The 27,941-nt window shown below is 38.8% G+C and overlaps 1 long non-coding RNA gene across 1 annotated transcript in view; it reads right to left on the minus strand.

The window, feature by feature from the left end:
* Nucleotides 1-25,745, minus strand: part of LOC122456527 — a 67,502-nt gene extending 41,757 nt beyond the window's left edge. Inside the window, exons 1-2 of the long non-coding RNA XR_006275462.1 lie at nucleotides 25,227-25,745; nucleotides 18,105-18,319 (exon numbers count right to left, since the gene is read on the minus strand). This is a non-coding gene — a long non-coding RNA (uncharacterized LOC122456527). The remainder of the gene's footprint in view (nucleotides 1-18,104; nucleotides 18,320-25,226) is intronic.
* Nucleotides 25,746-27,941: the final 2,196 nt, after the last annotated feature.

Below are 27,941 nucleotides of genomic sequence, written 5' to 3' on the forward strand. Positions count from 1 at the left end.
CTGAAAAATCAAGGTAGTTGAATTTCACTGCCTAAATAATGTTTTTTGGAAATTAATCTTAAGTACTACGTCTTGCGGTAGCTCCTGGAAACCCAGTCATGGACCCGGGCCCCATTGTGCTAGAAACTATATACTCAGAAACAAAAGAAACTAACCCTGAAGCAAAGAACTTACAAACTAAGAAAGTTTCTGATATATGCTATTATTTTCCTAACTCTATAAACATGGATAGGGTTTTACAGACACTTCCACTGTACTATGACAAGAATGATGTGAACATACTGAAGGTTTTGTAGAAGCATTTGGAATTAAACAAAGGCATTCTAGTGATACCATAAAAAGGCTCAGATTATGACCAGATTATGCAATATAGCATAGGCACCAGCAGCAGAAGCCATAGCATGTGTACGCAACACCTTCATATGAACAGGATAAGCAGCGGCATATCCATCAGCAGCAGAAGTGAGAACAAGCAGATTACCAACACCAGCTGGATACATTGTAACATTTCACATTTTTTGTCACTAAGCCATATGAAGCATTTGCTGTGGAATTATTCTTACATCTCTGTGGTTCATAAACTACTTAGCAAGGTAGAGTTGAAGCTAATCTGAGTCCTATATGAGAACTGAGATGGGGTATTTTTTTGCACCACTATTTGATATTTGGTTACAGCTTTCTGTGTACTTACTGTAAGTTAGGGCTGTTCCATTAAAGCCCAATAATGGCCAAGCAAGGCTCACACAAAGGCCCTGTGAATGGGGCATAATTCTCCTGCATGGAAGCAGGAGAGGCAATGAAATATATGCCTATATTGTGCATCAGGAGTTGAGGAAGGATTTGCCTCCTTCAAACAGATCCCTCCTTAAGTCCCCCTGGGACAGTGAGACACGGTGCTGTGCTCAATGTGGGCCTTAATGGCACAATTGGGCCTTATCGTAAATCTTGTTTTGAGAGAGAGAGAGCGAGAGAGAGAGAGAGTGTTTATCTATCATTTCTGCAAATATCATTGTAGTGGCCACATGATAGCAATTCCATGGGGCAGCCAGCATATTTCTGTTGTAAGTAATTTTACAAAGTTTAAAATAAACTGAATAGTTTTAAAACTCTGATTGAGTTATAATTTCAAGGGGCTTTCATTTCTAATCAACAGTTTTATAACCTAGTGATCTTTCTTCAACAAGAGATATGTTTATTCAAAACCATTTAAGAAAGCAGCAGTTTATTAAAGTGCCAACACCAGTGATTGATTTCTGATGCTCTTGAGTGCATCTATTTTCTAGCTAATGACATCACTGCAAGCAAGCAGATACAGTATTGCAGGCTGGGACTCTAATGGAGAAATAAAGCTGGCATGCCTTTTCTATAAAAAAAATCGATTTCATTGGGAAAAAGATCTATTAATAAGTCAGATGTTCAAGTAACAGTCATACCAATTGGCATTCTTATACACAACTGGCATTTCTTCAGAAATAATTTGTGGGTTAACAGTGTTTATACTAAAATCTCTAAAGACAACATCTGTTAACTTACATTCCAAAAGTGGTGATTGATTTATGATCTATTAAATCACATCTGTACAAGAAAAATGGCCTGTAGGATGACATCTGTCATCAGTCAAATACATAACATAGGTTTCTATGATAGTGTATGAAAGATGAAACACTTCAGTTTATTTATCTATTTGTTCATTCATTTTAACATTTTTTTGGGTGTGTGCAAGGGCCAGGGAATAAAAATGAATTTATTCTAAACCCCATTCAACAATTGGAGAAGTTACAGAATCTCTAATTTCACTTTCCTGGACCAGGTCCTGTGCTGATGTAAAGCAGCAGAGCTCTTCTGGCTCTGATGGAGCTGAACAGCAGAAGATCTGACCCCTCCAATCTCTAAAAAATCTCTAAAGAATGCCTGTGCACACAGCCTGTTTATTGTGGCAGTGCCTGGGAGTCCAGAATAGGTCCTTCCTGAAAAACTGTTTATGGTCTCTGTGGATGTTCTCCTTTTAATCCTATGTAATCTTCATTAATTAAAATGTAATCAATTTCCTAAGTAAATCCAAGTGCACACAAATAAATAAGCACTGATTTTCTTTGCTTTTAAAGGAAGATGGGAGAAGCTATGATTTGGCAGCCAGGACTCAAAGAGCACAGGACATTGGGGTTGTTACCATTTCTGCCATTGCTAGTGGCTCCAGATGGGGCCTATTATTAATTTATTATTTGTGTTACATGTGGATTGAGTGGGGGCAGAGCAGGGCCATGAACTAACCTTCCTCAGGCTTGGGCACTCCTGGCCTGGATAGAACATTGGCTATACCTTTCCAAAGGGGTATCAAGAGCGATGTAACAGTGCACTCCCCCCACTGCTAGCAGAGATAAAATACCTCCCCAGGCTGTTTGGGGCTGCCCCCACTGCTTCTCCAGTGCTTCCAAGGAGACATAATTGTGCCCTAAGACAGTTTTTTCCTTTGGATGCATGGGTGATGGGTGAGTATGCAGTATTGCACATCAGTGCAGTGAGAAGGGATTTGAAGAAAAGAAGCACAAGACCTAATAAACCAGCAGTTTAAAATTCTGTACATTTAAAAACCAATATAAATGCCAGGGAAAGTTAGATCACAGCTTGAGCCCCGAAATAAATCTTTCACATTTCTTGGCTTTTGAGTCCTTTTCTTCGCTCCTGACCTTAGTAAGAGAAGTTTCCCAAATTCAGAAACACTGCTTGGTAGCTAGGCTTGCTTTCTTACTATTATTTCATGGTCTACTTTTTTCTTTCCATCTTCTTTCTTCCACTGATGCACCAGGGAGCATCACTGTTCTCATTTCAAAAAGCAGGAGATGACCTATTCAAAACCTAATGAGCTTCCTCATCCAGGCTTACATGTTTCGCTTGAACACTAAACCTAACCCTACCCAGACACTTTGCACCCTTGTTATTTCCAAAAGTTTTCTTACATATCATAGATTTAAATTTTCTTTTCCTTCTCAGCTTCTTTGACAGGGTTACTGGCTTAGTGGATGTGGGAAAGCAGAGATATGAGATCTCATGATTGTAGTAAGGCTTTTGACACAGTCCCACATCACATTTCCCTAGTTTGCCTTTGAGAATGTTGTTGAGATGAAATAACTATATTGTGGATGCATAATTGGTTGAACGACAGTACTCAAAGATTAATTATCAAAGTGAAGGACATATCGAGTGGGGTCATGCCGAGATCAGTCCTAGCTCTGGTACTATTCAATAATTTTATGAATGACTAGGATAATAGAGTGAAGAATATGCTTAAAAAATCTGTGGTTGACACCAAGCAGGGAGGGGTTACAAGCACTTTGGAGGACAGAATTAGAATCAAAACAACCTTGACAAATTGGATAATGAGTCTCAAATCAACAAAATGAAATTCAATAAAGACAAGGGTAAAGACTTCACTTTGAAAGGAAAAATCAAAAGCAGAGCTACAAAATAGGGAATATCTGGCTAGATGGCAGTACTGCTGACAAGGACTTGAGAGTTATAGTTCATCACAATGTGCAAAAACAATGTGATGCACTTACGGAAAAGGCTGATGTTCTGGGGTGCAGTAAAAGGATTGTCGTATGTAATTAATTGTCCATCTCTACTTGGCACGGAGGCCTCAGCTGGAGTACTGTGTCCTATTTCAGACACCACACTTTTGGAAACATGGACAAATTGGAGAATGGCCAGAGGACAGCAACGCAAATGATAAAAGGTTTCGAAAACCTGACCTCTAAGGAATTTTTTTTTAAAATTGGTTATTCCTGAGAAAAGAAGATTGAGGGGAGATCTGATCACAGTCTTCAACTATATTAAAGGCTGTTACAAAGAGGATGGTGATCAGCTGTTCTCCATGTCACCAAAGGAAGGACAAGTAGTAATGGGCTTAATTTGCAGGAAGAGAGATTTAGGTTAGATATTAGGAAAAACTTTCTAACTTCTAAGTTAAACTCTGGAATAGACTTCCAAGTGAGATTGCAGAATCTCCATCATTGGAGTTTTTTAAGAACAAGTTGGACAAACACCTATCAGACATGGTCTGTGTTTACTGGCCCTGCCTCTGTCCAGGGGGCTGGATTTGATCACTTGTCAAAGTCCCTTCCAGCCGTACATTTCCATGGTTCTAACCCAGCATAATTACAACACACTAGTGTCATTCCCAATTCCCATGGACCTTATGGACCCAATTCTCCACAGTCTTACACCTTGTAGAGTCATTTACACCTTTGTAAAGTGGGAATTAAATGCTACTGTATCAGAATGGTAATATTTTGCACCTTGTACAGATGCAATTGATTCCACAAGGTGCAAGGCTTTGGAAAATCAGGCCCTATGACTCCAACCATCTATTCTCTCCCCAGTTAAAGGGCCATCACATTACGTTTTTTTGGCTCAGATTTTACACAATACCTTAAAGATGCCTTCTTTAATGTGTGTTTGATCCTAGTCAGGAATTTGTAATGAAACTTTTTTAAATTGAAAAATGCTAATTTTTCAAAACCAAAATGATTGTGAATCAGGGTTTGTTTTGATGAATCTTCCATTTAAAAAAATAATTGATTTTTTTTCAAATTTGTCAAAACATTGACATTTCAAAATGAAAAAAATCATTTTTCCAATTCAAAATTACTTTTTATTTCAAAATTTAAACTAACAAGACTAAAGAAGGTTAAATAAGAACACACGTAAAAATCAAAATGAAACACTTTGATTTACCTGGACCAAAAATTGTTTTGGTTTTTCAGTTAATAAAAATTTAAGATTTTGACTTTTTGTCCCAATTCAAGAAAGGAGAAAATTTCAAACTCTTGAAAACATTAAATGGATGGAGCAACTATATTCTACATAGAACTAATCCATATCCCAATGAAGAAAGTAGAAAGACTCCTATTGACTTCAATGGGCTTTGGATGAGCCCTTTATTGCTCCGTGGGAGAGAACACAGAACTTAAGTCTACCTTCACTCACAGACTGGAACCTTATTAATGCATTTATTTATCCATTACAATCAATAACAGGATAATAAAAAGTCTGTTAGTTTCAGAGGTCTCACAGAGTATGTGAAAACATCTAAGAATGTACAAAAAATGTTGTATGCACTGGAACAAAAATCTTTTACTAAATCTGGATCGCAGGTCATGGATTTGACCTTTTGTCATTTTTTCCCTTGTAAATTAAAATACAATGCACCCTCTTCAGGAGAGAAGTTGCTCACAATACTACAGTTATTCCAGAGCTGAGATGCATTCGTTTCCTCGTGTGGATATTGTTGACTGACCCTTCATTTTTTCACTCTGGATATTTGGATTGGGAGCACTACCTAGTTGTTTTGAGCTAATAGGTATAAAAGAGCTAATAGGTATAAACAGGATAGGGATTTTTAGTCCAAAAAGGAAGTTACTCTGTTTGGGAAATTACTTCATTTTTCTACATAGTAAATGGTACACAAATGAGGGTAAAAGAAGGACCAATTTTCAACTGTGGGTTTCTTAAGATGCCCACATCCCATTTTAATTAGGGTGTTGCAATCAAGACTCTACCATACCATAAAATATATCAGACACAATGTTCCAATATGGAGCCAAAGGATAGTTGTTTCAAGAGTATGTAGCGATGGCTTAACTCTGCATCCATTGACTTCAAGGCCAAGGTTGACAATTTATGAAAATTGTTCAACCTTGGGTACCTAAATTTAAGCACCTAAAACCATATTTAGGCACCTAAATAAATGGCCTGATTTTTTGGAGGTGCCATATCTGCAGCTCCCATTGTGAGATATCTTAACATTTTGGTGCTGAGCTGAGCTGAGCTCTTTTGAAAATCTGGCCCTACATATTCAGGAAAGTTTAAGTCCACTAAAGCTCCCCTCCTCTGATCACAGTATAAATATTTAAATAAAAACCTCCAAGAAAACTGAAAAAATACATTACTTTATAAACAATTTTGATCACTCGTGCTGCTGTCAAAAATCAGTGCAGCAACTTGGCAATTTATGGATACTGTTCCATCTTGTTTATTAGACCAGCTATTCAATAACGAAAGACAAACTTCTAAAAGCTTTTGAATCAGCAATAATCAATGTAATTTCCCCATTCTTGTGTTTTGCTTTTTCATAAGCATTTGCGCTTCATGATACTCTTTGGGGAAAATTCTTCTAAATGTGGTCTTTTTTCTATGGCAACATACTCTATGAGTAAAGTGTTTTTGTAAGGATCCCTGATGTTGAATTTGATATCCTAAACATTTTCATTAAGCTCATTCTTTTGGGCATGCATTATCACTTCAGGCAGCAAGTAGCAGTGAATTTCCTGCTGTGGTTATACAAAGTAAGCCATCCAAGGAATCCATGTTCTATGTGGTACTTATGCCAGTTGAACAACACTGAGAGAAATCCTTTTTCAAGTTGACTTGGAGAGACTTATTGAACCAGCCAGTGAATGTGGACATAACTAGTAATAGAAATAGGAAGGCCATTAAAACCAAGTAGATAACCATTTCAAAAAATTATCAATATCTGTAGCCCTTTGCTGTGTAGCCTAGGATAAATTATGTGAGACTGCAGAAGTGTGTCCAAAGGACAGCCACACTTAAAAACAACCATTGCAGATAGAGCTATAATACTGTGCAAGTATGTCTTTTGTTAAACTTCTTCGGAATTTCTAGAAATGACTCCAAAATGAGTGACATTGATGTACATAGCCACAGACATAAACTGACTCACTGCGAACATAAGAAGTTTCTGACAGCCTTTATTTATTTTTTATGCGAAGCCACAGTGATGGGTACAAACATTTCCCACAAGATAAAAGATGTAATGTTTCTCTAGGGAATCACGCTGCATTTTTTTATACATACATGGATGGCATCTGGCTAGCCACTCTAAATATATCCTGCATTTCAACACTGACTATAGAAAGAAGAACTAATTCTGTCATTTGAAAGCTTTAGGGAGGATAATTTTGATGCCCAGTTTCATCTGATGTTGAGGTGCGGAACTGGCAATTGCTCGTAAAGCAGCTAATCAGCACATGCAAACAGATGCATTCAGCATTAGCGCTGTATGCAAGCTTTTGATATGGCATGTTAAATCTTGATATAGAAAATGTGAAGGGATATATTGTTGTAATGATCTAATTAGTTTGTTTTTGTTCAATGTCAAGTAAGGAGAATGTGTAACTTCAAAATGAGAAGAATGTACAACAAAGTAAACATTGGTTTGATCCCTAAAGCACCTAGCACCATATGTACATGTTTGTGAGTGATTCCGCTTCAGCGAGCAACTTGAACAACACATAATTTCTCTGATCCTGTTTTGGTCCCTGGAGTAACATTTGCAGGTCACTGTTTAAATGAGGAGAAAATTGGTTATAGATCAACTTAATTTTCAAATGTATTAATCCAAAAACAACCCAATTCTGTGTGAAACTGTGCACTTTGAAAAGAGCACAGGCAAGTAGTAGGAAAAAAGCCACTTGACTTAAACTTGAGTCACAGTCCCACTGAAGTAATTTCACATCTCTTTTCTTTTCCAGGTTTCTGTATTGCTGCAATGCCACAGAATGTGGAAGAAGAATTCATCACAGGGAAAATATTAGAATTAGTGTTTAAACACAGTGCTTTAGAAAAAAAGTAAAGCTATTCAGACATTGTTTCTTTATATTTTCTGTGAAAATGAATTGGATGAAGAAAAGGAGTACTTGTGGCACCTTAGAGACTAACAAATTTATTTGAGCATAAGCTTTCATGAGCTACAGCTCTCTTCATCGGATGCATTCAATGGAAAATACAGTGGGAAGATTTATATACACAGAGAACATGAAACAATTGGTGTTACCATACACACTGTAAGCTCATCTTCAGTGATCACTCTCCTTACAGTGTGTATGGTAACACCCATTGTTTCATGTTCTCTATATATATAAATCTCCCCACTCTATTTTTCACTGAATGCATCCGATGAAGTGAGCTGTAGCTCACGAAAGCTTATGCTCAAATACGTTTGTTAGTCTCTAAAGTGCCACAAGTTCTCCTTTTCTTTTTGCGAATACAGACTAACACGACTGCTACTCTGAAACCTGAATGGGATGAAGGGTTGAGCCTCTTTGCCGTACAGCTTTGGGTTAAAGTACACTTTAATGAGACCTGAAATCAGACTTATTGTTGCTTGTAATTTTGGAGATCTTGCTTTTCTTCTGACAAGAGGTTGCCACATAATAAACTTGTTAGCATCATCTATATTCCTAGCAGGTCACTGCCCACATCACAAAACTACCACACATAATTCATCACAATTGACAGTCTGCGCCCAAGAGAAATGACTTGTTTTGACGTGATTTCAGAATTTCTCATTGTACTTTCCCTCCATAGACTCAGCAGGGAAGAATTAGTTAATTCCTTGAGGTCTGCCTACAATTAATATAGAACAACAGTTTTTTCAACTCTCTTTTAGGCCCTTACACTTGATCTTTCAGTTACAGAGAGGGATTTTCACAGGTAAATTCACGGAAGGGCTAATCCTGCAAGGCGCTGACTCCAATGGAAGTGGAGGGAACTGTGCTCAGCATTCCACATGATAAGGCTTCTCTACCTAGCATCACTGAACCAGACTAGGTCAATCCAAGCTTCAAGCCTCCTTTGCACACTCCATTTTCCTGTTGTGCTGAGAATCTGGCCCAACACTTTCATAGTCATTTTTTAGAAATGCAGAAAAAAGCCATTATAAGCAGAGCTACCAATTAGATAAAATATAATATTTCAAAGAAATGAAACTGAAAATTTAAGTCAACACACATATTTAGTCATAAGCAATTTAGATTATGTTATTTGATTCATTAGCCAGAGGTCGAATTCTGCTGTCTCTTACACTCATGCAACTTTCAGAGTAGCAGCCGTGTTAGTCAGTATTCGCAAAAAGAAAAGGAGTATTTGTGGCACCTTAGAGACTAACAAATTTATTTGAGCATCCGATGAAGTGAGCTGTAGCTCACGAAAGTTTATGCTCAAATAAATTTGTTAGTCTCTAAGGTGCCACAAGTACTCCTTTTCTTTTTACTCATGCAACTGCATCAAAATCAGTGGGTTTGTAGTCATGTAAGTGGCAGTAGAATTGGTTCAATACATCCGTCATTATTTTGTACATTACTTTGTACAATTTCTTTTTACCTACAAACACAGTTCCATCCCAGAAATAACTAAAAATGACTTCCATCTACGCTTGTGTAACCCATGCCTGCTTGGTGTGGCACTCTTTCTTCCTCTAGTGGTAGCTAGACCAACTAGAGATTGATGAGTCTGCTACAGCCCTGGCTAAGAGACTTGTATCTTTTAGCTCATGTGCTAAGCTCCAGAGGTCCCAGGTTTGATCCTGGCTGCCTATGACGGGGGTCTGTCGGTATTACACTTGGACTATAAAAGAAAACCTACTCATGAAAAATCCAAAAGACCCAGAAGAAAAAGGAAAACCAAGGACCTGATCTTTAGAAGTTCTGGACAACCATAAACCCAAGTTTAGTGAATGGGAGCCGTGGGTTCTCAGCCCCTCTAAGATCTGGCTCCCAATGTCTGGTGGGAGATAGAGAAAAGGGAAAACAGGAAATATAGATGGAGAGAGCACTGGTTTCTCTGAATGAGCCCCAATGGAAATGCCCAGAGCAAAATTGCCCAATAGATTTTCAGCTGAGCGAATTGGCAAACTATATTCTTTGGCAGCCTTCGTATATTGCATATTGTACTGAGAGCTCTTGGACAGGGACTCTCTTTGTTTTATTTGTACAATGCCTGGTACAATGGGATTCTAAACCCTGTTTCACTTCCTTCAGTTCCCACATATTAGAAACAAGAAATAATACCATCAGGAAAAAAATGGTGCTATACACTGCTAATGAATTGTAAAAAGAAAAGGAGTACTTGTGGCACCTTAGAGACTAACAAATTTATTAGAGCATAAGCTTTCGTGAGCTACAGCTCACTTCATCGGATGCACGAAAGCTTATGCTCTAATAAATTTGTTAGTCTCTAAAGTGCCACAAGTACTCCTTTTCTTTTTGCGAATACAGACTAACACGGCTGCTACTCTGAAACCTAATGAATTGTGTCTTCCTTGGCTTTTATATTTTATCATTGTGTTAAGATCATATGGTATCGTGGTACCTTAAAATTCAAACCCTTTAGAAAAAGCTGTTTTCTTGAACGATCATCCTGTAGTATTTATCCTACCATTGATCCACAGGCAAATCTCCCTACTTAAATCAATGGAGCATTCTGCATACAAATCAATGGTAGAATGTGGCAATTGAATTCTTGCCAGAGACAAGTGCATGCATTTGTGAAGGCTTTTACCTGATAGTTTTATACTGGGTCTCATTCTGGAGGTTGTGACAGCAAGGCGAGTGATACAACTGTTTTCTGGGAATGTTCTATTTTACTATTTTCATTTCTTGCCTACTGTTCCAATAGGCAGCATAGGCTAGTTGTTAAAGCACAGGACTATGAGATAGAAGACTACTTCTAGTCCTACATCTACCACTGCTTTGCTATGTGATTCTGGGCAAGTCATTTAATCTCTCTGATTTAGTTTCCCTATTGAAAATGGGGATAGTACTACTCACCCATATACCTACCTCATGGGGTTGTGAGGACAAATTAAAGATTGTAAAGGTCTTTGAACGTGTACTATATGAGCGCTCCTAGTAAGAGTAAACATTATTGTTCCTACTTTTCATAACCCTGCGCTGCTCAGACAAGTGTGTGTCCATTGAAGACAATCAAGTCCCTTTGAACAAATGCTGTCAGCCCTCCATCACATCTCTCATGCAAACAAAATAGTGATAGGTATTTAGAAAATTGATCACTCTTTTTAGCGAAATCATACGACGGCTCCCCCACCAGCAAGCCAGAATCTTTAGCCAGGTTCTTTGAATATTAACCTGATCCTGAATAGTAATACGTAATGCACAATATAGTATGTTAGCATTTTATTGTAGTGTTGTCTTAATAAAAGGTTTTAAATAAGTGTGCTTCTTCCACAGATTTGTAAAACACAATGTACCAGACAAATTTAAAATTCTTTAGTTAAAACATCTCCTGTTCGGATTAGATGAATTATGAATTACAAAGTTATTTTCTTGAGCATTTGCATTTACAACACTTTCATCTGATTCAAAGCATTCAAATAAAGATTGTCTAGCATACCTGGGGTAATTATGTCTATCAAAGTACATTAGCAGCTATACAAAATGCTTGGAATAGCATGCAGTGTGTATGTATGAAGTGTGATAGAGAACTCAGGTATCTATGGTAACAACATGCAGATATTTTAATGTCACTGTACTTTCTGATAATGGGTCCATTAATGAAATAGTTGCTTGATGTTCAATTACATATAATGATAGCTTTTTGCACAATAACTATTCAGCTATACAGATGTATGCAGATAACTTGTTACAGAAAAAAACAACACCCACCCCCACCAAAAAAAAACAAAAAACAAAACACCCGAGGCATAGCCATTAGGAAACGTATCATTCTATCCTTGCTTTCTTTGATTTATAGTTCAAATATTTGCAATTCATGTTTAATAACAAAACAAGCAACCCACCCTATAATTTTAAGGACATTGTGGTTTTCCATATGCTACAGTGTAAAAAAGTTGATTAAACTGCTCAAGGATTTATTTGAGATATGAAAAGAGATTTTTGTGATGGAAATAGCTGCTTGAGTTACAAATTAATGCTCCAGTCAGTACAATTTTCCACTGGAAATAATGATTTATGGTCCCAGGTTATGAAGTGAACACCCTTGCAGCTTTCACCTTGTAAACCTGAGTACTAAACCTGTTAAGAATGTTCAGGTTTAGTCCTTTGATTAGCATGATTTCATGAACATACACTGCAGCACATATACTTATAACATTCACTTAAATGCTCTTGATCACCTTGGATGAATTTTTCAACTTTAAAACTTGTCAGCTACTTGTTTGGTCCTGAAATTCTCTCTGCTTTCCCTTAACACATTGGCTCCTACTGCATTACATTTCTCATAGCATGGCTAAATAAGCATGAGTTAGCAAACTATTTTTATAAATGGGCTTTAAGTGATTGTGGAAGGGCTTTCCAAACAAGAGTTATATTTTTCCAGGTTCCTTTTCCTAAACCATTATAAATCCAATCACAATTTTACATGCTGCAAAGGAAAATTTATCTTCAAAGATGTAGGGCCAAGTCTTCAGCTGATGTAAATTGATGCCACACCATTTACTATCATAAAGATGTGCCAATTTACATAATCTGATAATCCGTATGATATTTTGGGGTGGGATTTTATTTACCACAATATTTTCTCTTGTTTTATAGTGATTCTTGTTATTTTCTCCCATTCCATCAGACCATAATTTACCTGTTGGTAAATTCAACTAAAAGATACAAACATTCTGATCAGAATGCTTGGCTGTTTGGGATTGTCTAGTCAGCTCTTAGACATGATGGGGCCAGGACATAAGGTAACAAAGATTCTCCTTTCTTTCTTTTTATTTTTTTTTTTTAAGATTGAAGGAGGAAGAAGCCTAGCTTCTTAAAGTTTTGCTCAGCACTGTCCCTGGTCTACAGGGGAAGCAGCATTGAAGTTCTCAATGGTTGCTGCTTTTGAATCAATATACGTTAACCAAAATGTTAGAGGATGAGTTCATTTTTACTTTTCTCCACCCCCTGGGGTAATGCCCTTATTTTCAAAGAGAAGGAGTTTCCTAATCTCCTCAAGCTCTACTATTGAGGAACAGAGTGGCTCATTATGTATTAAGACAGCGATCCTGATGTGTAAAGCATAGCAGCTTCTTATCCTCTTCTTCAAATGGACTTAGAATCTCTGTGACAGACTTTCAAGTGTTTGGAAGTGTTACCACAATTATTTGACAGGTTTCAGAGTACCAGCCGTGTTAGTCTGTATTCGCAAAAAGAAAAGGAGTACTTGTGGCACCTTAGAGACTAACAAATTTATTAGAGCATAAGCTTTCGTGAGCTACAGCTCACTTCATCGGATGCATTTGGTGGAAAAAACAGAGGAGAGATTTATATACACACACACAGAGAACATGAAACAATGGGTTTATCATACACACTGTAAGGAGAGTGATCACTTAAGCCATCATCATATATCATTGCTGTGATATGTGATATATGCCATCATGTGCCAGCAATGCCCCCCTGCCATGTACATTGGCCAAACTGGACAGTCTCTATGTAAAAGAATGAATGGACACAAATCAGACGTCAAGAATTATAACATTCAAAAACCAGTTGGAGAACACTTCAATTTCTCTGGTCACTCGATCACAGACCTAAGAGTGGCTATATTTAAACAAAAAAGCTTCAAAAACAGACTCCAAGGAGAGACTGCTGAATTGGAATTAATTTGCAAACTGGATACAATTAACTTAGGCTTGAATAGAGACTGGGAATGGATGAGTCATTACACAAAGTAAAACTATTTCCCCATGGTATTTCTCCCTCCCATCCCACCCCCCACTGTTCCTCTGATATTCTTGTTAACTGCTGGAATTAGCCTACCTTGCTTGTCACCATGAAAGGTTTTCCTCCTTTCCCCCCCTGCTGCTGGTGATGGCTTATCTTAAGTGATCACTCTCCTTACAGTTTCAGAGTAGCAGCCCTGTTAGTCTGTATTCGCAAAAAGAAAAGGAGTACTTGTGGCACCTTAGAGACTAACAAATTTATTAGAGCATAAGCTTTCGTGAGCTACAGATGAAGTGAGCTGTAGCTCATGAAAGCTTATGCTGTAATAAATTTGTTAGTCTCTAAGGTGCCACAAGTACTCCTTTTCTTTTTTCTCCTTACAGTGTGTATGATAAACCCATTGTTTCATGTTCTCTGTGTGTGTGTGTATATAAATCTCTCCTCTGTTTTTTCCACCAAATGCATCCGATGAAGTGAGCTGTAGCTCACGAAAGCTTATGCTCTAATAAATTTGTTAGTCTCTAAGGTGCCACAAGTACTCCTTTTCTTTTTCTGATATTCTTGTTAACTGCTGGAATTAGCCTACCTTGCTTGTCACCATGAAAGGTTTTCCTCCTTTCCCCCCCCGCTGCTGGTGATGGCTTATCTTAAGTGATCACTCTCCTTACAGTGTGTATGATAAACCCATTGTTTCATGTTCTCTGTGTGTGTGTATATAAATCTCTCCTCTGTTTTTTCCACCAAATGCATCCGATGAAGTGAGCTGTAGCTCACGAAAGCTTATGCTCTGATAAATTTGTTAGTCTCTAAGGTGCCACAAGTACTCCTTTTCTTTTTACAATTTTTTGAGAATCTGGTTTGTTGAAGAAAAGGGAAAGTTTTGAAATGACACAATGCAGATGGTGAAGTATGAGGGTTCTGAAAACACGTTATAAGCTGCCTTTTACAAACATCGGATTTGTGACCTATTTTCCACAGACATGTTGATAAGGAAGAATTTCCAAGAAATATGTGCAAGTTCTTAAATTTTAGTATGATTTTAAAATGACAATTTCCACATTTTGTTTCCCATCTTATCCGTGTCCCTCACATTCAGTATGTTATTGTCATCCAAAGTGCAACTAGTCACTACTGGCTGACACCAAACCCTCATTGTTACTGACATCCCATATCTCAGAACAGGCAGCTGAAGCTTGCAAACAACAGAATTCAAGAGACAAAACAAAAACCCGAGGATTGAATGAAATCCAATGTCAAGAGCTATTTGTAGAAAATGTGTTACAGGGGAAGTGCTAAACAATCCACCTTGTATTTAGCTGTGACATGCGGGGTACAGTTCCCAGACCTGAAGAAGAGCTCTGTATAAGCTCGAAAGCTTGCCTTGGTCATCAGCAGAAGCTGGTCCAATAAAAGATATTCCCTCATCCACCTTGCTCTACTAATCTGAGACCAACATAGCTACAGGGGAGGTGACGTGCATTAGGACATAATAACTGCATTAGGACACAATAAAACTTTACATGTCATTCCATGGTAACCATAAGCCAGTGTTCCCTGTAAGAAACAGTCACTGAAATTGCTAAGTCATACTGATCTATGTCACACCAGTGCTACTAATGGTTCCTAAAATACATGCAGGCCTTTATAATTGCAACCACACACTTCATTAATGCAGCACTTAGTACTGGGTCAAATGAAAAATTTCTCAAAGAAAATACCCAAATTCGCACAGATGAATTATTTGCAATAAATCATTTGACCTGCTGTTGTGGCAATGCACATAATTCTAAAGCGCTTTTGGACAACATGTACAATGACCCAACAATGAATAATGTAGACATTCTCGAGCCAACCCCTAACTAAACCAGTGATGGGAAGTAAACATGCAGTCTATGCATGATACAAACAGGCAGACTAGAGTTCCACACATTTGGTGCACTTAGCAGCAGCAATATGCATCCCCAGATAGCACTACCAGCTAACAGTAAAACATGCATTAACTGACAATTAAGCAGGGTGCAACCTTTGATATAGGCAACATCCCCTGGCAGATACAGTGCATAGACAGATTTTTCATCTGCAGTTCTTTTGGCTTCTTTGGAGATGTCACATTCTGTTGCTTGTATAAAAAAAAAAATCGGTACATTTTACTTCCCACTTCCCACACCAGAGCTAGAATAAGGCCACATATATTTGCACTTGAGCTATGGCACTGTGTAATATTTGTGTGATACAAAATATATTAAGAAAAGACATGGAAATAAAACAATGCTCTTTGTGTTTGAAGGAGAAAATACTTTAAAAAAATCAGATATGTGTCAATGTTCTACAAAAAATGTTCTACAGGGGTAATGGCTAACATCAAAATATCTGCAATGTTTGTAAATGAACAAAAGGCGGACGCCTTACAATGCATTCATTTTCACCATGAAGTCCATCAACCTTCACTTTGAGCCTAATACTGTAATTGTTTGTGCACACTCAAACACCAAAAAATGCTTCATACATCTACAATTTTATAATTATCAGTCCTTGGCCTATGTCTGTAGGAAACAACAGAGCTAGTAAACACATTTCACACACACACACACACACACACACTCTGCATTTCTTTTGTTGTCTAAATTTAAGTAGAAATGAGTCAATCTCATTTGAATAATTACAAAAGACTCTCAGTTTCCAAACCTTTTATGACATACCCCAGAATGTTATTTACCGCACAGAAATAATAATAAAAAATGCCTCCAACAATTTATAGCTTCCTGCATGCTATAAAAATGCTTTTCACTTTTATTATATCTCCCACTAGAAAATGGTTTCTGAGGCATGATTTGCTGGAGATGGTTACAATACCTAGACTACTGAGAAGCCTGACTATCATTTGCCCTATTGACAAATTCTGACATTTCTTGCTACTTGTAAATATTCAGCCATATTACACTTGGAACATTCTCACATTTGAGCCTGAACAACACATTTACCACACAGGGCAAAGCTGAAGAATAATAGTTCAAAGATATAGTTACATTTGTTGCAAAATCTTGAATTTTAAATTTAATTTTTCCAAATGCTGCATTGAGCTACTCAAAACAGGACTTTCCAGAGAACGGTAGTTGGGCTACTGACTTGACTCCCAATAGAATGTTTTTTTAAAGAAGGTGTCATAGAAACAGGAAGGAAACTAAGGCCAGACTGGCAATCTCTTTATGAACACTGGAGCAGACAAGGGATTGAACCACTACTTTGTTTTTAAGTATGAAAATCATCACTCTGACTTGCTATCATTAAAGACAGAGTACTTACTCCATGAGCAGGTCCACAATGGGGCTACTCGAGGAGCAAGTGTAAATGTGGTAAAGATCTACTTAGCATGATTAGGAGTGGCAGAATTGGGCCATATGTCAGTTGGCTAAATCTCAATACGGTTTCTAGCAAACAGTGTTCACACAGCTCACTAAATGCCAACATGAGGAGCCCCTCTGTTGAAAGAGAAGCCAAGGAACGAATGAGCCATGGAGACTGAACTACCTTCTCACTCTACCGGAGGTCTCCCTCAGGTCAGAGCTGATGCCTTGTGCAGAAGCTCTTTCAGCTGCAGGCCATGCTATGGGTTGTGCCTTAGACACTTGGCAGTGTTATCTTTTTGACTAGACAAAGTTGCAGCAGTGTTTACACTGTTCCCTGAATTTAGCAGTATTTTTGTTACTCTCATTATTTTGCCTAAGGACATTCTGTGACTACAGAACTTACATTAATAGAGCTGGTTAAAAATGGCAAAAAAGAAAAGAAAAGAAAAAAAAGTCCACAAAATATTTTGCCAATTTTTTTTGCCCAATTTTTGAAAATAAAATAAAATAAAATAAAAACCAACTAGTTGCAAGCATTATCATTAAAAGGTGTGGTGAAAGGTATGAGAGTGACTTACCATTTATTTTCATCAGGATTAAGTTATCTCTTGGGTGGAGGGGGAAGCTTATTTTTCTAAGCTAAGAAACAGCTACTTTAAGTATTTCTTTGGAGATTAATTGTAATTCAAGCTTTATTCAGAGCATCTAGGAAAAGCAGAGACTTTATCTGAGCTAAAACAAAACTAAACACCATTCAAATCCCTTTCTTTATAGCAACTTACATCACTTTCTTTACAATACTCTACCCTAAACTCTAATAGGGAGGTAAAAAACTCTAATATTGAATACTTTACCCTAAACTCTCATAGGGAGGTGACAAAAGCAGGATACCGTTGGTTTTAAGTCTGGTACATAGCTCAGATCCAGACTATTAAAGCAAAGCTGTATTAAAGCTTCAGTGTAGCCACACTTATGGGACTCATTCAGCTAGGCTCAGCATGTCCTGGCTGTAGAACTGAAGACCATTTGGTGATGACCTTTCAAGCCTTGTCCTTTCTGGATGGCTCAAACCTGCAAAATGGAGAACCTGACCCAGATATACTGCCCTCTCTTCCGATGCATGTGCATAAATTGGGTTTTATGCACACATCATGGGTTTTATGCATCTAAGGCAGGTACACGCTGAAATGTGCTCAAAAATAGGCCTTTGAGCATTTGGGGTTCAGAGTGAGCAACAAGGAAATGCTAGCATAGTGGCAAGGGAAAGGATACCTACCAAATATGTCCTTTTTGCTCCATCACCACTGTTAAAACCCTTGTTTATCACGTCTTTGCTCTCTGTTGCCTTGTGACCTCTAAATCGCTGTTCTTCGCCATACCTCACATCACCCCTCCTGATCTGTCCAAATTCCCTGCTGCTAATTGTCTTTTTCGCCTGAAGCTGATCATATCGACCTCCGATGCATCACTGCCTTCTTGTCTTTTCTGGCACTATAGAAATAATTAATATTATTATTATTATTAATAATAATAATAATTATACATATATATGTACATCTTGATGAATTATTCATAACAAGTGGAACTACTTAAATTGTTAGACATTATATGCATAATCATATATATCCAAGAAAGATTACCATATATCTTTCAAAGTCAGCTTATTCTTTTCTGTTAGCCAGAAAGATTTCAATTTTCACACAGTTTAGGCATACAATTTCATGTGCAGAATGCACACAAAACTGCACCGGTAATTTGCATGTGTTTATCACAATTTTTCCCAATTGCGCAGCTGAGCATACAAATGGGGAGTTAGATTTACTTGTGCATGTAACCAGAATAATTGTGCATGCAAATGACTCAATTGCATGTACATTTGTGAGTCTATAAAGATATCGTGCCCAGTTTATTTTTTTTCCATGTATGCCATTTTACCTCATCCAATTCATCAATCTTTTAACATTTGAAACATTTTTGTAGAACCATAATTTTGGAAACTTCTTTAGTACTTGAAATATTTTCCCCCATCTGCTTCAATTACACTGGGATCCTTTACATGAAAAAAAAGTGACACTTCCTGTTTCCCTTCTCCTCTGTTTTGTGTTTCAAATCACAGTTAGACTTACTGAATCTAAAAATGGACTAAGGGGGCCAGAATCTCAGCTGTTGAAATTGGCATAGCTCTACTATAGTTTACATCAACTGACAATCTGGCACATAGAGTTTGTGTTTATGTCAATGATTTCACATAAAAATACTTAGTTTCCAAGTCCAAAGATCTTCTAATCTACCAGCCCTGCAAACAAAACGTGAATTTAAAGTCAAGTAGAGGCCTTGCTGGTTCTGACAACAATTATCAATGATTTTGTAATGAGAACTAAATTAATACTTCTATTAATTACGTCTGACCCAAAATCAAAGCAAGCTCCCCTCCCATAGTGGTCTCTAAAGTACTAACAGGAGTAAGACATAGTACAAACTTGTTTTGCTCAGAAAACCATGCAAATATGACTGAATACATGCAGGAAGCAGGACTGATGAGCAATGAAAGTGTCATTGTGCCAGAAGCAACCCAAGATGTGAGGGATGTGATTTAATGAGGCTGCAACTTTATTAATTTAATTCAGTATCTAGCTGTCAGTGGATAATAAGAAAAGGGAGAAGAAGTCACTGGGTCAAATTAATCTCTGGTGTACTGGTGATATATCAGTGATGAATACTAGGATCCAAATGTTCACATGGTATAAACTGATGTAGGTCCACTGAAGGCAATGGAGCTATGTTGACTTACATCAATTGAGAATCGGGGCCTTGTAAGTCTTTGTCTGTTGATGGATTTAATCAATGGAAGAGTATTTGCTGACATATAGAAAACTTTACTGCGTTACTTTTAGGGGGTGACTCCATTCTTTTAGCAGTGTTGTTTATTTCAGGGACTGTGTTAACATGACTTATCAGAACAAAGTGCTCTGTTTTTTAATAATTTCTTTTATTACTATAGAAACAGAAGAAAAACAAACAGAAATTATCTATAATTTCCCATTGCTGAAGTTCACACACATGATTATACTGCTGAAGTAAATCCCTAGGAATACTTGAAAAATTATATAATTATCTCCAAAGTGTGCTAATGGCACTAAAGCAAATGGCTTTTCATTGCATTTGCTACTCATGACCTCTTAGCTGAATAATTCAGGAGAAGGTGATTGTAGCCACTTTCAGACTAATGGCTGGGGTAACTGCTGTGTGAATTGTAGTTATTTCTGGCAATCCCAGACAATTAATTCTCTCAAACAGAGAAAGTGATACCAAACGAAAAGATAGATGGTTAAAGTACTGCTTGGCACTGGGAAAGCATTAGGAGATTAGACTGTGCTTGAATTCAAAGCAGAAAGTAATGACAGTTTTGTGCGGTGGAGTTTAAATATTGCATCTACCTCCAGCACCATGAGAAAGTGAAGTTGATGGAAGAAGCACTTTTTTCTGGGTCTGACAAATTCAGTGACCTTCAGGGTGCCTCCTCAAGAAATCTTCGGAGAGGCTGCATAGTCCAGTACATGGTCAATAGCCTAGGCATCAGGGAAGTTGGATTCTATTCCAAGCACCTGCTGTGGGACCCTGGAAAGTCACTTCGCTTCTCTATGCCTCTGTTTCCCTGCCCATAATTTTTTTTCTTGTCTATTGAGATTTTAAGCAGGGACAATCTCTCACTATGTGCCTGTGCAATGCCTAGCACCGATATCAGTTGGGGCTTTTAGAGGCTACCACAATACAATAAATGACGAGCATAGTAAATCTTTGACATTGGTAGGCTAGAGCAGGGAGAAATGTGACAAATCATCCTACTGATTTCTATTTTATTTTTTTACTACAGTGATCCAAATACTCTGCATACCATGTTCACAACCCTACATCAAGATAAGCTGCAACCAATGAAACTATAGCTGCAAGTAAAAAGAAAAGGAGTACTTGTGGCACCTTAGAGACTAACAAATTTATTAGAGCATAAGCTTTCGTGAGCTACAGCTCACTTCATCGGATGCTTTTGGTGGAAAAAAAAGCTGCCAGTGTGTCTTTGATCTAAAAGCATTCAAAGACCCGGTAAGAGCCAGGCTAGCCACCCTACATTCTGGCTAAATGGAAAAGCCAATTAAACTGCTTTATGGAGTAACACAGTTGGAAACATTAAGAAGCCACCAGCCAAGACACTGTACTAAATGACAAGTACTGAGGAAGAACTAACTCATCAGGGAGAATGAGGGGTTTCCCTGAGTGAAAACAAAGGCACCGGTCATTGATTGGTGGAGCTGTGTGTGACAGAAGCAAAAAGCAATGAGTAAGCCAGAAGAAAGCCGGAGAAGCACTGGCAGTGTAATCCTGGGAGGGTGTAGAGACAGAGCTCCTTGGGACACAGGAAAGCAAGTTTGGGTTTCTGAACTAGGAAACTGCCTCCTGCTTTTTGTTCTTACTGTTTTCAGAGAAACAGGACTTTGTAAGCATACTTTGAAATAAACATTGTTGAACCAAAGAAACACCTGACTCCTATCATCTATTTCTCCTCCTAAGAGAAAGAACCCAGCAAGGCCCCAAATATTGGCTAAACTGCTTGAGCCAAGGGGCAATATTTCAGAGTGCTGTATTCATTGATTGATTAGAACAGATGGTACATTCATTCTTTCTTTCTCGCTTAGGTTATCAGTTGGTCTCCAGCCCCTGCCCATTCTGCACCCTAAAAACAGCAGCATCAACATGAAACTATGGCATAACAATTGGATTTCATTCTTCTTATTAATTATTATTGCCTCACTGTCAATTCAACAACTCAAGATTTACCCAGCGCTCTGAAGTCCTCTTATCTGGTGATATTTCACGGTGCTGATATAAAGGAAAGTATCCCATTTTGTAGGGCTTTCAGATTAGCACAGGATCTTTGATGGCTAGATCTCAGTGGAATATTTCATTATAGGAGAGATATACTCCACAAATTGGAAATGCAAAAAATGCTAACTATTGCCATAAATGGGGGACTAACTACAATAAATTAGAGTGTGTGTATCTATATCTATCACTGTAAAGTGAGATAGCTATAACAATATAAATTGGTCCTTTCCTTTGGGATATAAAGGACACATCATTCATCTCTGGGTAGCAGGTAATTGCAGTGTAAACTGCTCTACGTCAGAGTGTGGTTGTCCCTGCCCACATGAGCCTTGGGTCCATCTGGCCACAGTTGGTAGTATCTGATAAGGGCCCCTCCCCAGGGTACTAAGCAAAGGGCAACAATGGACCCAGCAGATAAGGGCCAAGTTCTCCTAACAGTGGTGAAGATGGATAAGCCATGACAGTGGATGCAGTGACTGTTTGATGGACAGTGTTTGCTTGTGGCACTACCTAGTGGCTAGGGGGTTACGCCTCTGTTCACCACATCTCTACTTTTTAACCTGGGACACCTTCATGCCTACTGGAGGTCTGTCTTTTAAAATGGTTTGATTCGACCCTACAGTCAAATTACCCCTAAGTCTTTTATGTACCCAGTGTGAAAGGTTATTAGGAAGATATGGGGTTCAACTATTCACCCCCCTATGAGTGTCCAGTGGCTGACGGGGTTCAAAAGTCATTTACCCTCTCCCTCCTTCATCCAGCAGGGGAGTATAAAAGGTGAGGCATTTTGTCCCCTTCTTATTGGGGGTGAGGTTTGTAGAGGAACCCTGGCCCTCCCAACTCCACTGGGCTCTGGCCCAGAGCCCTGTAAGGGCTACCAGATGTCCAGATCCCAGCAGTTCCTTAATGCTGCCTCCCTGGGCCACTTCCTATCACCACTTTCTTGTCAAAGTCTTGCAGTCTGCCTCAAAGTAGTAAGAGGAAATGTACTAGTTCAACCTTCAGCCCCTTCAGGGTCAACAGACAGGCTCTTCGTCTCCAGCAGAAGGTATCTGCATCACCCATTCTCAGGAGCTCTCAGGGTAGGTCCCTTTCCCTGCCTTGTCAGGCCCCTTCTGAGCTGTCTTGGCTCCCTCCTAAGCTCCAACTCCAGCTGGAGGACTCTCTGCAGGTGCATCTGGGCAGGGTTACCTGGGCCCAGAGTTGCTCCTTATCAACTTTCAGTTCTAGTGTAGAACTAGGGGCAGAAGAAGAGCTTGATCTTCATAATGGTCATTCATGCCCTCAGGAACCAATGGCATGTGGCAGGAGAGTTCCTGGGAAGGGGGATGCTGTCAAGGAGGCAGACTGAAATGAATGGGCAACCAACCATGACACACCGGAACAACACCACCAGGGTTCAAGTCCACTATTACTGACTCCAGGAGGACAGACATGTTCAGCATGCATAGGATGGGCATGACCCAAACCCAATTTAGGGAAGATACAACCCCAATGATTGCAACTTCCTGGAAGTCCAAACCAGACCATAGAGGTGCATTCCATGTCATCACATAGAATGCGTTAACACTCAGGGATACTGGGTACAAAACAGCTCTTATCTAAGGATTCACCTGTCACAGGTTTGTAATCGCTTGTATCATAGAGGCCCATCTGTGGAAGGAGCAGCCTCTCTCCATCCCGGTTATCCACACTGAACTTAAAGTGTGGCATTTGTTAGTGGACAACCTCTAACACAGATTTTCACCACATGGAACTATGTTCAGTGCCAAAATTATCATGGACACTTATCTATCATTGTGGCCAACGTACCAACAAAAGATGCAACAGAAGATGCGGAAAAGGATAGATTCTACCATCAACTAACAACAATGATTGAGTCAACTCCACTATATGACACACTGCACACGTTCGGAGATTTCAATGCCATAACTAGCTGCAATCAAACTGGATATAAAACTGTGATAGGTCCCTTTAGTTGAGGTACTCCAAATGGCACCAACACTTGTCCTTTGACATTGTGTGATTGAAAATACATTATGAAAGTGTGCTGAACCATGCACCTGCTGATGACTGTCCAGAACTACATGACCAGGCAAACTGCATGGCTGCAGACTCAGAGACAAACACTGATACTCCATCATTCAAGGAAGTATGAAAGGCCATCCAAAAGTTATGGAATTGATATGCTGCTGGACCTGCTGGTATTCCACCCAAGCTACTCAGAGGCACCTTGTAACCAGTGAGCAATGGCCTGTATCAACTGTTCTTAGAAGTGTGGGCATCAAGCAAAGTACCATCAGAATAGAAAGACAGCATCATATTGTACAAGCACAAAGGATCTTGCAACTAGTGTAGGAACTACAGGTTGATCTCATTATCATCAGTCCTTGGAAAGGTACTTTGCTCATGTTCTGCTTGGTAGGATATAGCCTTTCCTTAACAGACATCATCATCCATTGCAATCAGGTTTCACTGGTGAGCAGATGACTATGGATTCTGTCCTTACCTCCCAGCTTCTGGCTGAGTTGCACTGAGAATTTAATCAACTGCTTCATGTGACATATATCAACATCAAAGCAGTGTTTGATTCAGTGAACATGTCAGCACTTTGGGTGGCTGAAAGGAGCTGGCATTCCAGATGTTACGATTTCTCATATAGAGCTCATGTGGGTACTTTGTGATTCCTCAGTGCACAAAAGCAGCCAAACTTACACCACAGAACAAGCTTTTCAGTTAAATGGCCTTGGAGCACATGGGTTTGGATTCACCTAAGCTTGCTGGCAGGGTACTCACTTTGCTGTAACTCTGCTGTAGACCAATAAAATCCATTACAACTTTATGACAAAATGATATGAAATATGTGAAGTCTACCCTGCTGTTATGTTGCATTGAATATGCTGACAAAAGACACGATCAGCACAGTTAATGTCTCTTGCAATCTTTCCTAACTTGGTTTTAAATGCAAAGAACACTGATAAACATTAAGGCCAACCAAGTTATAGTTAAGCCTTGACATCCACATTTAACCTTAGTGTATTGGTAAACAAGTCCAGAGAGTGCCATGTAAAGATAATGAGACAGCTGTCAATGGCACAAAATCACTATAATCACTTAAGATGACATGGAAGGATGGAGCAATCAGTAGAACCTCTGAGCTAATCTTAATAAAAGATCCCAGTGTCTTTAATTATGTGCAAAACAGAAAGGTCACTGAAAGCGGATTTTTCCTCCCTTCAATTGCTTAATGAAGTGTGAATAAAAAACTTATTAGGTCTATTTCACTGAAGAGATTATTCTCTGTTTGTGGTTTTAGATAAGAAATGGAAACCCAGTATTAGCAAGCTGCAGTTAACACACATATAGGAAGCTAAGGTTTGTTTTCTGAGCAGAATATTTATCTGAAGAAAAAACACATACATACAATTCAGGAAGTAGTTCTCCTATATTGCTTGCTCCTATAAAGCCTGGAGCTTCTTCAACTCCTGTTGAAGTTAATGTAAGTAGAGGGATTTACCACCAAACAGAACTAGCTCTCAATTGCTAAGTGGCAATTTCAAAACAACACCAAGAAGGCTCCTTCTATGCAGATACTGAAGGAGTAGTACAATTTCAGTGGTGCCCAAACTGATCATTATTGCTGCAGAGGGTATGTAGCAATTAGAGGGAGCTAATCAAATTATTCATGGCAAATTATATGTTTTGCAAATTTAAGGTCCCCCCCCCCGCATTTGAAAATTATTTGCAAACCAATCCCGATTTCCAAGAATATATTTTTTTTATTTTAAGTATTGGTCAGATAATTTTTAGGACCAGTTTTCAGTCTATGGCTTGTCTGAACAGTTTGCTTCAGCTCTTCTCATTGATTATCCTACTCCTGCCCCTCTCCCCCTTGTATCAGAGAGTGTGACTGGGGGGTCTCTGTTACCAGCTCCCTGGCTTTATAGAAGCCCTGCTTGTTTCTGCCCTGGTGAGCTTCATCCTCAATTAAGCCTCATTGCATCCTAGCTCTCCTCCAGGTGCAGCATAATAATTGGCCTCTTGTGATTCTATTAACCCTTTTAGGGCTAGTGTGGGGTGAACGCCCCATCACACTGCTGTAAAGAGTTTACAATCTGAAAAGACAAACTAGTATTGTCGAAGCGAGGAGGACTGTGGTAGAGGTTACAAGCAAAGAGATCAAAGTGATGGTTGGAAGGACCTTGATAATTCTATGTATTATTAATTATTATTTTATTTTATTATTTCCCAACTGTCCCTCTATTAAGCCATTGTTACCTGGCTAAATTCTTACAGGTGTTACCTCAGGGCTACGTCTAATCTACGAGCTAGGGGTGTAATTCCCAGCTCACATACATAAACTCATGCTAGCTCTCATCTGAGCATAGGCTTGCCATCCTGAGTACAAACCTCCTGAATCCCGTGGATGCATACTCGGCCAAGCTACCATGCTACAGGCTGTAAGGAAAAACAAGAAGGAAGAAAACAAACTGGATCGAGGTAAACTGCTTCTCCACAAACACTTGGGGGTTGTTGACAGACATTGCCAAGACAGGAAGAGGCAGAATAAACAATACTTTTCTTTTCAGAAGACAGTCTGGTCATTATATATATATATATATATATATATACTACTGATCACAGAGTCCCAAAGACACTAAACCCAGTTGGTCCTACAGGTAAGCACAGTTGATACACAGAGAAAATCATATGATTTGACTCTGAGATAGGGATAGGGCTGAGGTCTGAGATGATGCACTTAGAGATACCAGAAAGGGGACAGAAGGGCAGTTAACCCTGCAACTGTGACATATGAACTTTCACATTAGTTGCCTCTTAGGATTAACCATGACTAACTAGCACATTTTCAATCACCACTGTCTTGCCACTGGGTACTAAGTAGTGTTTAACAGGTGTCTAACAGCATGTTAACTGAACAGTGATAGGTGACATGTTTTCTAACACAACTCATTTTCCCAGTGTAGAAAAAGTAGAGGTGGGTCTTGAAGTGGGTGGACTTGTGAACCTATTCAGGAAAGAACTGTTGAAAATGGATAGGAGATGGTTGTGGGAGAAGTGGACAAACTTGAGGTGGGCATCATTGGTGGAGTGGGAGAGTTGGGGGTAAAACAGTAAGATTAAGATGGATGGGTAGAGAAGGGCAGAGTTGAGTACAGCCTTGAGGGTGTTCACAAAAAGTCATGCGGTGGAGAGAAGGAATGGTGGGCAATGGAGGGAATCAGAGAAAAGGGAGACATGGTCTCATTGATGGACCAGGTTGTTAGTGGATGCATTGTGTTGTTGTGATTCCCCCCTGAGATCTCTTTTCACTTGGTATCCCAAGAACTTAGTTTGATTCCAGATTTTGTCACCCAGGTATTTTTATTTGGCAAAAGCTTTGCTGAGTTGATCAGAAATGCAAGGGGTAGATGTCCAGTACACCACAAATCCAAAGTTACTCAAAAAAACCTCTTCCTTTATACACATTTACACACATACATTGGATTACTATACATTACATTTGGGATTGGCTTGGTTATTTTGTAGGAACAAACCCCTGTACAGCATGTTCTGTCCATGTACTGTCCACACACAACCTCTTATTTACCTCATGTCTTGTTGTCCTATTTTGTCTATTGTTATCTAGTCCCTTGTAAATGCTTCCCTGAAATGTGTAATGGGTGGAAGAGATAGGTAAAAAGGGACATCCATCAGTCATCCCTATAGAATGGAAACCAGAAGTTAAAGCCATGTGAGAGGATGTCACTGAAAGACCAGGTGCAGAGAGAAAAAAGGAGGGAAGTCAGTGTCAGAGTGCTCTGGGGGCTTCAGGGAAGGCAGGAGAAGGAAAGCCATTGTGTAATATTGTCAAACAGTATATTCCAGGAGGGGAGAGAATTTTATCTCATAAAATTAAAAGTCATTCAGTAATGAAAGAGACTGGAATGAAGAAATGTGATTTTCCTCTGAAATATGCACAACATTTCTCTCTTTCTCTCTCTGCTTATAATTTTCTACCACCACATCATCTTCAGTTTCAATGTCTCCTTTCCCTAATAAATAGAGATCTGTAGAAATTAGAAATTTGGGGACTTCTGTCAAGAACTAACATGCACAATAATCAGGGATAATTTGAGAAAAGTGTTTTGATTTTACCTTCTCTTTCATATGAACTTTGTCTATATTACTAAATTCATTCTATTATACTAAAGAAAACTCTCTTGAAGTTTAT

This window comes from Dermochelys coriacea, chromosome 13 (genome assembly GCF_009764565.3).
Source record: "Dermochelys coriacea isolate rDerCor1 chromosome 13, rDerCor1.pri.v4, whole genome shotgun sequence".
Lineage (NCBI taxonomy): Eukaryota > Metazoa > Chordata > Testudines > Dermochelyidae > Dermochelys > Dermochelys coriacea.